At 42.5% G+C, this 12,874-nt stretch overlaps 1 long non-coding RNA gene across 1 annotated transcript in view; it reads right to left on the bottom strand.

Moving 5' to 3' along the window:
- The window catches only part of LOC134555135 (uncharacterized), a 57,367-nt gene that overhangs the window by 23,623 nt on the left and 20,870 nt on the right, over positions 1-12,874 (bottom strand). The gene's annotated exons all lie outside the window — the stretch shown is intronic.

Below are 12,874 nucleotides of genomic sequence, written 5' to 3'. Positions count from 1 at the left end.
TTTATTCTAGAAACTACAGCCATTACACTTGGCTTAATGTGTTTCAGCAAGAGAAAAAGCCTCATCACTTTTCCACTGGTGTTTTATTTAATTTTGATCAATTACCTTTCAAATATCTGCACTGGCAGCAATTCCAACAGGGAGCTCCTGTTAGCAAACTCCTCTTCAAAGAGGGAACTTTCTGGTAAGCTGGGATCATGAAAGAACCAAACTCTGCCTCAGTAGTTCTCAGAAATTACCTTGCCCCTGAGCACAATGCAAATTTTAGAAGACATGCAGTGATTTGTCTTCAGTGTAATCCAGGGAAAATAGAAAAAAAAGAATACAAGGACTCTTATTTTGGAAATAGGAGTTTTCAATGGAATTCCCCTTTTAAATGAAGGTTTGGTGCCTTTAATGGAATCCATAAATTAAATGGAAGCTGCCATTCCTAGCTTAGCTCCAGCACTGAGGATTGTACAGAGCAGTCATAAGGGCCAAGCAGGAGAAACACCCACTACTGTAATTAGGAACAATAGGTTTTACAACTTAATGTCTTTTTTCACCAAAGCACCAGTTCATTTGTTCAACTTTAATAGTTTATTATACCTTTAATTGTAACAGTTATTCCCATGCCACTTTAACTTCAGAAAATTATCCTCTATGATGGGTGACTGAAATATTTAGTCACAGAGAAAACACTGGCTGAATGAGATTTGGGAATTTATTGCTGTGTAAATGAGGTCATGAAAGCCTCAAGAGCTCCCTGCAGGATAACTTTATAGTAGAATTGCAATTTTGGAATATACATGCGGGTGATAATTCTGAAGCCACAGAACATTAGACCCAAAACATTGACATGGGATTGTGATGGAGGAAGCTGGTGAATTTACTGGAAGACAAACAGAAATAAACTGCATGCAGATTGGTGTAATTACTCAAGATATCAAGAGAACATATTATTGAAAAACATTGTTATGAAATTGTTTATTTTAACGTGTATATTTATAAAGGAACATTTGAACAGCCTTCTTCAGACACCAATTTTTAATACAGTAAAGCTTCAGGGTTGCTTTTCCATCTCTGAAAGCAAGCTGAAGCACAGGTAGTGATCCCACATGAACTCACAATTGTAAAAATGTTCTGCTTTTGCCATTGCTAAAGAGTCACAGGAGTTGATCTCTCAGGCTAATAAATCTCAGCACATGAAATGCATGCAGCAAGCTACAGAATGGATCTGGAGTTGTGGGTTATCCCAAACACAGCACTCCAGACAGGCTCCTAGTGTGCTTTAAATGGAGAACATCCCTGTAACATCCCATTTCCTCCACTGCAGGTAGTGCTTCTGAGACTCCAAGAGCCTGGAGGAGCATTTCCAGGCAGAGCAGCTGAGCTTTTTTATATGTGAACATGTATTTTTCTCCCTTCCATCAATATGATAAGCCTTGATCCCGTGGTTATTTACACTTGCCAGGAAAAACACACAAACCTTCACTGTGAAGCTTCCTCGGCCTTATGGAATCACTGTCACCTCTGTGCTGGTCCAGAAGGAATGGGCCCCAACTGCATAAAGCCTCTGCAAGGAAAATTCATCTTATTGCCTGTCCATAGGCCTCAAATGCCAGCTAAATTTACCTTTCAACCCCACCCAGACATATCTGTGACAACTTCTGCATCATCCTAATCAAATCACACTCCATGAAGGCAAAGGTGATTGACTCTTTCTAAGTCAAATCCAGTCACTGCTCCCTTTCACTTGGTGAGCTCCCACTCCTTCCAAGTGGGGTAACACCTAAAAAAAAAAAAAAAAAAAAAAAAAAAAAAAAAAAAAAGCAGAGAAGGCTATAGAAATACAGGATAAAAGCAATATGGATAAGGAAGAATTGAGATGAAAAAAGTGGCAGCAGACAACAAGGCACAAATGCATGTCCATTCCAAGCTGCACGTTCTGACTGGACAGGAGCTCACTCCTGAGCTCCTGATACTCCTCTCAGTCTCTCTCTCTCATAAATGTTTTCTGGTGTTCATTTGTGCAAGCACACCCAAGGGGCAGTCCACACTGCCCTGTGAGAGCTGGCAAACACAGAGGACTTGGTGCCCTTCCAAAGCTACACAGCAACAAATGCTGGGTGACAAGAAGGGATTCATACAGCCCTGAACTGCCCAGAGAAAGTCAAGGACTATGAGGAGAAAACTAAGGGAGCCCTAAATGCTGTCTTCAGCTCCCCAGTCAAGCAGACAGAGGAAGACTTCCCTCAGGGTGAGGCAGGGGATTAATTGCACAAAAGGAGTTTGTGGTTTGAGCATAAGGGGAAAAAAACCCCTTCATTGTGGGCACAGTGACTCCAGGGAGAGTCACTAGTGTGTCCTCTGTCACACTAGAGGAGCACCCAACCCTGGAAATACTCAAAACTCATCTGGACAAAGCCCAGAACAAGCCAGTCTACATTTGAAATTAGCTGTGCTCTGAGAAAGGGAATGAACTTCATTATCTTCAGAGATAATTTAGATTTTGTGACCTGACTGAGAGGCTTTGGACCCCTGATGTAGGGCTGCCTCCAGTGTTTTCTATGTGCTGTATGCAAGTGGAGGTGGGGGGAAGAAACTAATTTTTTCAGGACAAACAAAATGGTCTTTTCTGAATCACCATCAGGTTTGTACATCTTCTCCCTCCTGTCTCTCTTTCCTCCTCCTCCTCTCTCAGGCCCACAGTGAGGAAATGAGTTTGTCTCTCAACATCTAGTTGGTTTTTGTGCACTGGGGGGGATGTAATTCCAATGGATTATTCTAATTCTTTGTCTCGTTCTAGCAGAAAGAAATGTAATTGCAATAAAGACCTGTTCATGTGCCCATTAGCCAAGATACACAAGGTCACTGAATGAAGTGAGCCAGAGACTGAGGGACAAAAACTCTGTGTTCTGCTGCTGCTGTTTCCTTGCTTGCAAATGAGTCAGCAAAGATGACCAATTATTTTTATGTGAAATCAATGACAATCTCCTAACAGGCAGTAAAAATTTCACAACAGAATATGAGACACTAACACTGATACAGTATAAGAGAGAGCCTGAGAACACAACTGATCCAAATCTCAGTTATGCAAAGGACTTTTTAACTACTAAATGAACTGAAAGCTAGACTCAATGTCCTTGATCAGCCAAGAGGGGACCAGGTCTCACCCTTGTGTTGCTGCAGACTGGCTGCCACATCTTCAGCTGCTGCTGAATGTGCTGGAACAATTTCCATGGAACACCAGGTCTTTTAATGCCCACCAATGTAGTAGCAATTCTGGCAGTCCCCAGATTTTCTATACATACAAAGTGGACACTGAAATAAAATGGTTTGTGACTATTCCTTTATCAGAAAAATCTCGAATTATACTCTAAAGGACAAAATGAGGTAATCTTACTAGTTCAGTAGCATCTTTCTTTCTCCCTCACTTTCTCACTTCCAGTTAAGGGTTTCCTGAAAAATCTACAAAGCCTGTAAGTCCAACAAAAAACCATAAAGGACTTTTCAGTCTATAAATCAAATGTGGCAGTGGTCAGTTTATCTCCTTCTAAGCATCTTACACAGGAAGAGATAGATGATATTAAGGACAAAAGCTGAAAATTGAAACTTCAGGGAAGCAAGTTTTTAACACTACTTGGAATTAGCCCAAGCTGCTCACTGACTTACAGGATCAGTGAGGTCAACAGCTTTGCCAGACCTGAAAGGAGGATTAGCCATTCATAGAGGCACTAAGAATTTCCATGATTCTTCTGACCTCATTATCATTTATAATATATATTAGTCCTTGTGTTTTGGGTATGACATAGCCACTCACTGCCAAGGGTTGAGAAGGAGTTTGATGGCCCTGAACACCACAGATACTGAACTCATGGCCCAACTTTTTCTCTTAATTCCAGTACTGGAGCAAACCATCTTTCTGCCCTCAGTGAAGTTTGTTTCTGAGAGAGTTTACCTTGATGGGTGTCTTGGGCTGCAATGCAAGATGTGACCAGCAGTGTGTGTTCTGTTACCAGCTGTTAAAACCAGCTGGGGCAGAGTTCTTTATCTCTTCCACACCCATCCTCCCTGCAGGGGATCTCTGCTGTCCATGGGCCATCGAGGCTCCCTGCAGGGCTGATCCAAGTCCATCATCCATGGGAGATGCTCCACCCAGGGGAGGAGCCCAGCTTTCCCACCTGGATAAACCCTGGCATTCAGAGCCCAGCACAGCCTGTGTGCACTGCATTCCCACCTGGATAAACCCTGGCATTCAGAGCCCAGCACAGCCTGTGTGCACTGCATTCCCACCTGGATAAACCCTGGCATTCAGAGCCCAGCACAGCCTGTGTGCACTGCATTCCCACCTGGATAAACCCTGGCATTCAGAGCCCAGCACAGCCTGTGTGCTCTGCATTCCCACCTGGATAAACCCTGGCATTCAGAGCCCAGCACAGCCTGTGTGCACTGCATTCCCACCTGGATAAACCCTGGCATTCAGAGCCCAGCACAGCCTGTGTGCACTGCATTCCCACCTGGATAAACCCTGGCATTCAGAGCCCAGCACAGCCTGTGTGCACTGCATTCCCACCTGGATAAACCCTGGCATTCAGAGCCCAGCACAGCCTGTGTGCTCTGCATTCCCAGAGGAAGGCTGGACCCATCTCACACCACTGGACCTTCAGAGGAAACTGCCCCTGCTCCAGGATCATTGCTGCAACAGAACCACATCTGTCACTGCAGGAGGGCTGGACTGGGCTGCTGCCAACACCCTGAGCAACAGCGTGTCAGGCTGTGTTCTGACTCTGTCTGTGTTTGCTTTTTTTGTTTGTTTGCTTTTTACTACATTTTTATTTTAATTTTCCTAGGAAAGAACTGTTATTCCTATTCCCGTATCTTCGCCTGAGAGCCCCTTAATTTCAAAATTATAATGATTCAGAGGGAGGGGATTTACATTCTCCATTCCAAGGGAGTCTCCTGCCTTCCTTAGCAAACTCCTGTCTTTCCAAACCAGGACAATGGGTTGTAAGAGGGCTTGGAAGTAAAAACAAGAGATACCAACAGCAGGCAAAGGGGAAAAGGCATGGGCAAATTACCCAAATGATTGTGTGCACTCAGATAGAGGAAAGTGACAAAAAAATTATCACTGGCAAAGACTTTTTAACTTGTTTTCAAAAAAGGCAGGTTACAAAAGTGACATGGAAACCTTACCAAGGACACCAGAGGACCAGGCTGTTGTTCACACCAAGAGACAGAGTAAGAGGCTTTCCAGAATAAACCAACAACAGACACCCCGTGGGTGAACTGCATTAACATAATCTTCAAAATCCTTGGAATGCATTAAAGACATCTAGGAGGTGACAAAAAGGAAATGGAAAATGAAAACTGAGCTATAACACAAGGAGACAAGCATTTGTCACTCATATAGAACAATAATGTGATGTCTTTCTAGTCAGGAGGAAAAGCAGAAAATACATTTTCCACAATTAGCAGTGAATATCACCACACTGGCATTCAAACAGCACAAAAAAAAAAAAAAACTTCCATAGTAAGCAGCACAAAAAAGAGAATAAACCTCATTCGTCTGACATCCAAGATCACTTACAGATTTCCCTAGACCTTCATCTGCCTGACAGTGGAGAGATTTCAGCACAAAGGCTGATCAGATTTACTAAAAGAAAAACAACTGCAAAAACAAAACAAAGAAAAGAACCATGGCAAAACAAAACTTGTTTTTTAAGTCAGAACAGTGACACTAAATCTCCTCATTGAGGAGACACACTGCTTCTCAAAAAATCAGCTGAATGAGACTGAAATGGCTGGGTCTGGAGAGGAAGGCTCACACACTGTTTAGCATGGCATGCACACTTGCTGTCTTGGATCTGACCCCGGTTTTGGTGTCAATTTTGTAGTAATTTTGGGCAGTTCCAGCTGCTGGGGCCACCCACAAGAATGGCCAGGAAGCCCTCTGGTCCTTGCTGGGGCTGAGCTGGGGCTGAGCTGGGTAGAAAATTAAATGAGAAACCCTCACATCACTTTGAGGTGATTCCCAAGTTACAGCTTCAAAGATGAAAGAAGACAATGGCATCCAGCTTGGCAAGAAATAACCAGCACGAACAAACAAACTGAAAATGAACACCAGCAGCATCATCTCCAGATACACATCAGAAAGCAAACGAATTCAAGGCAGGAGTCAGTCTGTCAATCTACACATCTCATTAGTGATGCAAAATGTCAGGTTTTGCCAACAAATAATGGCATCTGTTACTAAGGCAGACAAAACACAGAAATTCACCATGAAAAATTCCCTTACAGCACGATTGTGCAGTGCTTGTGGCCTGGCCTGAAGGGCTGCTGAGTGTGCCAGTCCTTCCCTTTTGGACAGAGCAGCTCCCTCTGTGCAGATCCGTGCCCTGAGACAGGGGGGAGGCACAGCAAACTCTCTATTTGTGGCCATTTACAGAGAAGCTTGCGCAGTACCTGTTAAATACTTTTAGCATTGTGCTACAATTCACTTTATGTCTGTCACAGCTGCTGCCTGAGGTTCTCCCACCAAGGACTCCCTGGAATAGAGGGAAAGGGCAGAATCAGGCAACGGGACACTGCTGGGTAGGTCAAAAAATGGAGGTACGAAGAAAATCAATGACTCTGAAATTATATTCTGTTACTCCATTTGGACCTAAAATCTGAGCTATGCTCAGATTTAAAATATAAATAAATTCTTCTAAGAAATCAAATTATAGAATCATGGTCCTACAACCCCAGAGAGTTTGGGTTGGAAGGGATGTTAAAGACCATTTCCTTCTCACCCCTGCCATAGGCAGGGACACCTTCCACTGTCCTAGGCTGCTCCAAGCCCCAAAGTCCAGCCTGGCCTTGGGCACTGCCAGGGATCCAGGGGCAGCCACAGCTGCTCTGGGCACCCTGTGCCAGGGCCTGCCCACCCTGCCAGGGAACAATTCCTGCCCAATATCCCATCCAGCCCTGCCCTCTGGCAGTGGGAACCCATTCCCTGTGTCCCGGCACTTCATCCCTTTACTATAAACAGTTTCTCTCCATCTTCCTTGCAGGCTCCCTTAAGGTATGTGATTATTATTTATACCTAAACACTCAAAAAAGATCAAAATCTACTGCAAATAGGTGCAAAACTGAATTTCATCATTGATTCTCAGACCAACAACCATCTCTTACCTGTAAGTTTGCCCGAAAAAACATAAATAAAAACTATTGGCATGTATGTTAAACCCACATCGAAACCATTTCTATCTAAAAGTTTAAATATTAAAATGATCTACCTATCATAGGACAGATACTTCATGCAAATAACTGCACAGATTAAATCTTGAATGGAAATAATATTCTGAAGTTACAAAATGTTTAAGAAGAGGTTACATAAAAATTTTGAATGCAGTTCACATATCTGCTCTCCAAATGCAGGCAGTATTGAAGACACAGGAAATCATGCAACTTTAAAAATATCTGCTTCCTAAAGATCTTTCTTTTCCAAGTCAAATAATTAGAGGCTGGCTAATCTTCAGAAACAAGAAATACTTCTCATCTGACATCCCCCTACTTAGTCTGGGTAAAAACTGATAAAGTTATGTATTTCTACTCCTTTAGTTGTTTTTTCTCAGAAGAAAAGGATTTCATCATTCAATAGTAGTATCAAAAAGCATATGGGAAGATCTGTAGTGTAATACAAGATACACAAGAGGCTGAAGTGGCTGTGAGCAATAAAAGGGAGATTCTATCTGGGAAAGTGGCAAAATAGGCAACTTATGGTGGTCCTCACCCCTGCTGATGTTAGATTAACTCAGTGTGGGCATCTACATCTCTATCAGTGTTTTGGAGACACTGTATAGTCAGTGGTACAGGTGGCTTGGTTTGGTTGGGTTGGATTTGGTTTAGTTTGGTTTGGTTGGGTTTGGTTTGGTTTAAAACCCAAAGAAAACAACAAAAGCTTATCACCCTTGTAAGCTAATTCCAACCCTTGTCTGGGTTTTTTGCATGAATAAGCAGGAGCTGCAGAACCTGGCAGCATTATCACTCAAAGTCACTTATAACCTGTACCTTTAAAATGTATTAACAGGGCAATAGAAAAGGCTGGTCTATAGAATGCAGCCCCTGCACCACTCCACATTCCATGCAAGTCAGAATTTACCCTCAGCCACTGAGCCTGCACTGGAACAAACCTTCCAAAAAGGTTGTTCCACAAATTTACTTCCCTACAGTTACTGACTTATCAGCAAGATGGAACAGGCCTTTTATCAACTGTGTGATCACTTATAGGGTAATTATGAGGTAATCTAAAACTAAATCCTTTTAATTTCTTTGCATACAAGACACTTTCCCTTTTTGCTCAGCAAAGACTTATGAACTATTGCAAGGAAAAATCATTATTACAGTAATTAGTAATTCTCTATGGATTAAAATCTCTGGAACACCCTGTAATCCTTTTGTGAGCTAAACAAGTTCTCATTGTATTGTATTCGTATTTTGACTCTTAGGCAGGAAAAGAAACCCTTAATCTCCTTGTGCCCCAGGGATCCATCCTTGTATCCTGATACTTAGAATGGGCTCAGTCTGTCTAAGCATTTTAAAATGTATTAGGGAATGAAGTAATCTGATCCTAAAACCAGACTTCACTGTGGTTTGCAGTCAACACAAATCCACACACATCCTCTACCAAAGAAGGTGCTTTTCCTGTCCCCAGCCACAATCACACTGAGATTGTTTAGGGTTCCTTGGATCACCAGGAGTCCCCTCACAACATACATTTTCCATTCTGTGAAACTCTTCTTCAGATCAATTTTCCCACTGCATGACAAGAGGCAGAGCTTGCTAAGAGAAACTTTGGTGTGGTTCAACAGGTCAAAGCATCCTTTTAAATTTATTATATGCCATAGACTGTATGGCAATACTTCACACCTAGAGATGTGTGTAGTCACATCACAACCCCCTGGGAAAGAGTGGGAAGGGGAAAGATCTGCCTGGGTGTCCAACCAGACCTTACATTGGATGAAGAATAGAAGCAGGGGAACTTTGGCTTTTAGCAGGAAATGTGGTTACAGCATCACCTAATAATCATGCTTGTTATTGGAAAACTCTCAAAAGAAGCAGCTTTCCTTGGATTTCTGAGTCATTTCCCAGTGTCCCTGTGCATGATGCTACAGGAATAAAAACATCTTCTGACCATTTCATTTTCTTCCACTGTCTTTTAAGCATTTAGAGAGCATGCAAACAGAATGACATTTACCTGCTTGCTATCAAGGAGACGTTTTTGTTCTCAGCTCCCCAGATGCTGGCAGCAGCCAGACTGACCCAGGAAGTCTGTGCAGCGCTGGCCGTGTGTCTGTCCAGAGGCACTGTGTTCCATCCTGGCTGAACACCACAAAAAGTGTGTCAGTGAAACAGCTTCCAAAGCACCCCTGCTAGGCCCCACTCTCTGTCTGATACACCTGGTGGGATTTTCTGCCGCTCAGCTGAAGCCACACATTTGCATCTGAGGACAGAATTTAAGAGCAGCAGCAGATCAAAGGAACAGGCTTGAGAAGCTTCCTGGGAAGTGATGTGAAAGAGAGAGTAAAACAAACCAAACACCATCAGCTGGATACCTTTATTTATGTGGTGTAAATGCCACATAAATCCCCAAACTGACGGGTACCCACGTGGAGAGGGAGCTTGAGGACTGCAAAGGAAGCTCCTTGAATAATGAGTGCTTAACTGAAATGATGGGAAATGCCAGAGCACATTAAACAATGTTCAGGTGTGTAAAGGAAAAGAAGAACTTTAATAAAAACAGATTCACATGGATATAAAGCAATTATAATAGGGAGGTGAACGAGTAGAATATTCAGTGTTTACAAATAAGCCAGGGCCACAGCAGAAAAGCATTTAACTCTTTCCACCTGAAAGAACCATCCCTGCAAACCCAGACCATGAAACACCTGCAAGAAAGGACCTGAAACACCTCACCCCCCCTCAGCAGAGCTTCTCACACACCTCCCCCCTGCACCAGGCTGCTTCACCCCAGCAAAACTGTCTCCTTACAGTGTGGTAACAAGCCATGATCTCTCAGCCTCCTTCCTAGGTCTCTCAGAGACAAACCTCATTTATTGGTGACATGTAAAGGTAGGAAAATGGTTTTATAAAATACAGAAGATGCACCAAAACAAATGGTTAAGGTGCCTATTACATTAAATGATAGAGTACTGCTTAATAATGAATTTAATAACTGACAGAAATCGTTAGTGGTGGCTCAAGTCACGTCTATAATTTTTGCTCTTATTACAGTCAGACATTAAGTCTAAGTGTACTACACTTAAAAAAATCCTAACAGGCATTTACATTTTGCCCTGTCACTAATCAATCCTATTTAACTTAAAAAGGCTTTGCAGAATGCTATAATTTGCCTGTGATGGAGTGGTCAGCCATCTGAGCAGAATCCATTAACGATTTGATGAAATACAAAAGGCTGCAAGTGCTCCCCAGCCATCGTTCTGAACTGTGCAGCAAGATGTAAAAGCAGCAGTAACACCCTGGCAGGAACAGGAGCTTAATGAAAATACAAACCCTGCACTAAGTATTACCATGAATAATCCAGAAGCACAAAGTATGACAAACACAGAGTGTAGGAAACATGTTCAATATCCACTTCAACCCTCCACTTTGGTGATGTGTGACTTTTGGCATTAAGTAGAACTAATAACTATTACAGTAGTCATATCACACTGGGATTCCATGAAAATTTTCATTATAAATGGAAAGGGCCCCAAAACATAATAACTAAGGAGCAATTAAAGTTACTTGATTAACTTATTTTCCATTTACAACTGCAATTAGTCTCAGGATCTCAGGGATGCAAGACACGTGCTCTTGGAAGTTTCATTCCTGGAGAAAGTTGTTAGATAGGCTGTTGCCTCCATCTGTGGTTTGGATGGTGAATTTCTCCACAAGAGTTTTCCAGGTAATTGTGCTAAAACCCTTTGGTTCCTCTCCTTCATCTCTTGCCTCTGCTTCTTGTCTATTCTTTTCTCTCTGACTCCTCATGTTTTGTCTCTCAAACAGACAGCATCAGGACACAGTAACCACAGCATTCTAGGATTAGGGGTAAGGCAGAGGGTACCCAAGTGCCAGTCAGAAAACTCCAATTCAGCCCTGGGTCATGGCCAGGAGGGAACGCCAGGCTGGACCAGCAGAGCAACTGGGAGAAATACAGCAGAACTTCACAGCAGTGAAATGATGCACCAGTTCCTGCTTTATTCAGTGCTTGGACTGGGGAGAAAAACAGAGGCTTCTGACCCTGCTTCACCTTTCAGTTTTAATGCTGCCATAGCCATCAGAGTACGAGTACACACCATCCTGTAAGAGTTGTGTGCAGCACAACAGACACATCTCATGTTCCCAGACCAACAGCCAAATGTATTTTCCATGCAAAACTCACATGTCCATCAAAAATACAAGTCCATAAATCATATAATTACAGTTATTCTTTTCTCCCCGTGTTTCCTCTACATCCAGGAGTTCTCATGGGGATGTGATGCAGCATCAAGGGCTTTGTACCTGGCCGTCACCACTCTTCTGTGTGGCACCAACAACAAGCTTCCCTGAACTCCTGCAAGGGGTTTAATGCCACCAGATCTATGGAACACCTTCAGTCAGCTTTGACTGGACCCTGCTTCCCTCCTAAAATACACTGTCTGGGTGCCAGGATGGCCAAACCACAGCAAGAGGCACTTCCTGAAAAATCAGGTCCTTTTCTTTGTGATGGTTGTGGGGGTTCCCTGTTCCACTGACCCCAAATTCAGAGGGACAGTACAATGACTGCACCCCAGCTGGGCAACTCCATCAGCACAGGAACCAGCACAGCAATGTTCTCACCAGCATGAAACAAGTTAATCTAGGGGTTTCCCAATCTCTCAAGACAGACAGACAGATACTGATTGAAAAAACACAACACAAGGGTTTGACCCTTATCCACCTGAAAAGCACAAAATGATTTTCAGTCATGTCTTCCAAAAACAGTAATATTTAATTTAATTTAAATTTATTTTCCACCTTTCCTGAAGAGGTACAATGAGTCCACACAAACACAAGTACAAGAAATCCTCTTTGCTAACCTCAGCATTCCAGCTGCCCTATCAAAGGGAGGCTGGAACTTGCTACACTGGCCATAGATCAGAATTTTTCAGATTTTTAGTGTGAACACTGTGTTTTCCATGGCCACTTTTCACTAAGCACTGGATATCATCATCACGTTCTCATGAAAATAACAAGAAATTGTTTTCCCCTGAGCTTTGAATTGCTTTGTACTGTCTCAATCATGTCCTCTAGGAATGATTGTCTTTTGTGGCTAGAATAATATAACAAGAGTGTTCAATATGGGTGCCAAAATGTAAGCAATCAAGTAATCAGCCTTATTTTTCAAAAAGCTATGTACCAACAGCTCATTTTGAAGTTACTTCTGAAAAATGTGGCAATTTCAGGTCATAGCAATGAAAAAAAGTCAGTTTACTCCCATGGAAACGGAACAGGTCTTTATTTAACTACGTGCATTTTAACTTTGTAATTGAATATTGCTATCTGTGGCTGAACATCATTATCCCCCAGCAAAAAAAGTACTTAAAGTACTATAAAATTTATTTTCCAGACTTTTTTTTTTTAACAGGCATTTTAAAGAGGATGCAGTCATTTTAAAGCGTGTCAACTAGGCAATCAGTACTACTCAACAGTGGGCTTTTTAACTGTAATTTATTTAAAAGGACGGTTTACCTCGGCTTTACAGATGAAGTATAAGTATTTTTCATTTCACTTGCACCAAAGTGACTCTCCAGCTCCTTCATGCCTTTACTTCCACAAGTCCTGCTGCAGCAGCCTAATATCAAGCAAGGACCACAGCTGCCTCTTGAGC

The sequence above is a fragment of the Prinia subflava genome, chromosome 9, assembly GCF_021018805.1.
Source record: "Prinia subflava isolate CZ2003 ecotype Zambia chromosome 9, Cam_Psub_1.2, whole genome shotgun sequence".
Classification (NCBI taxonomy): Eukaryota; Metazoa; Chordata; class Aves; order Passeriformes; family Cisticolidae; genus Prinia; species Prinia subflava.
This window is presented reverse-complemented; position numbering and strand designations above follow the sequence as displayed.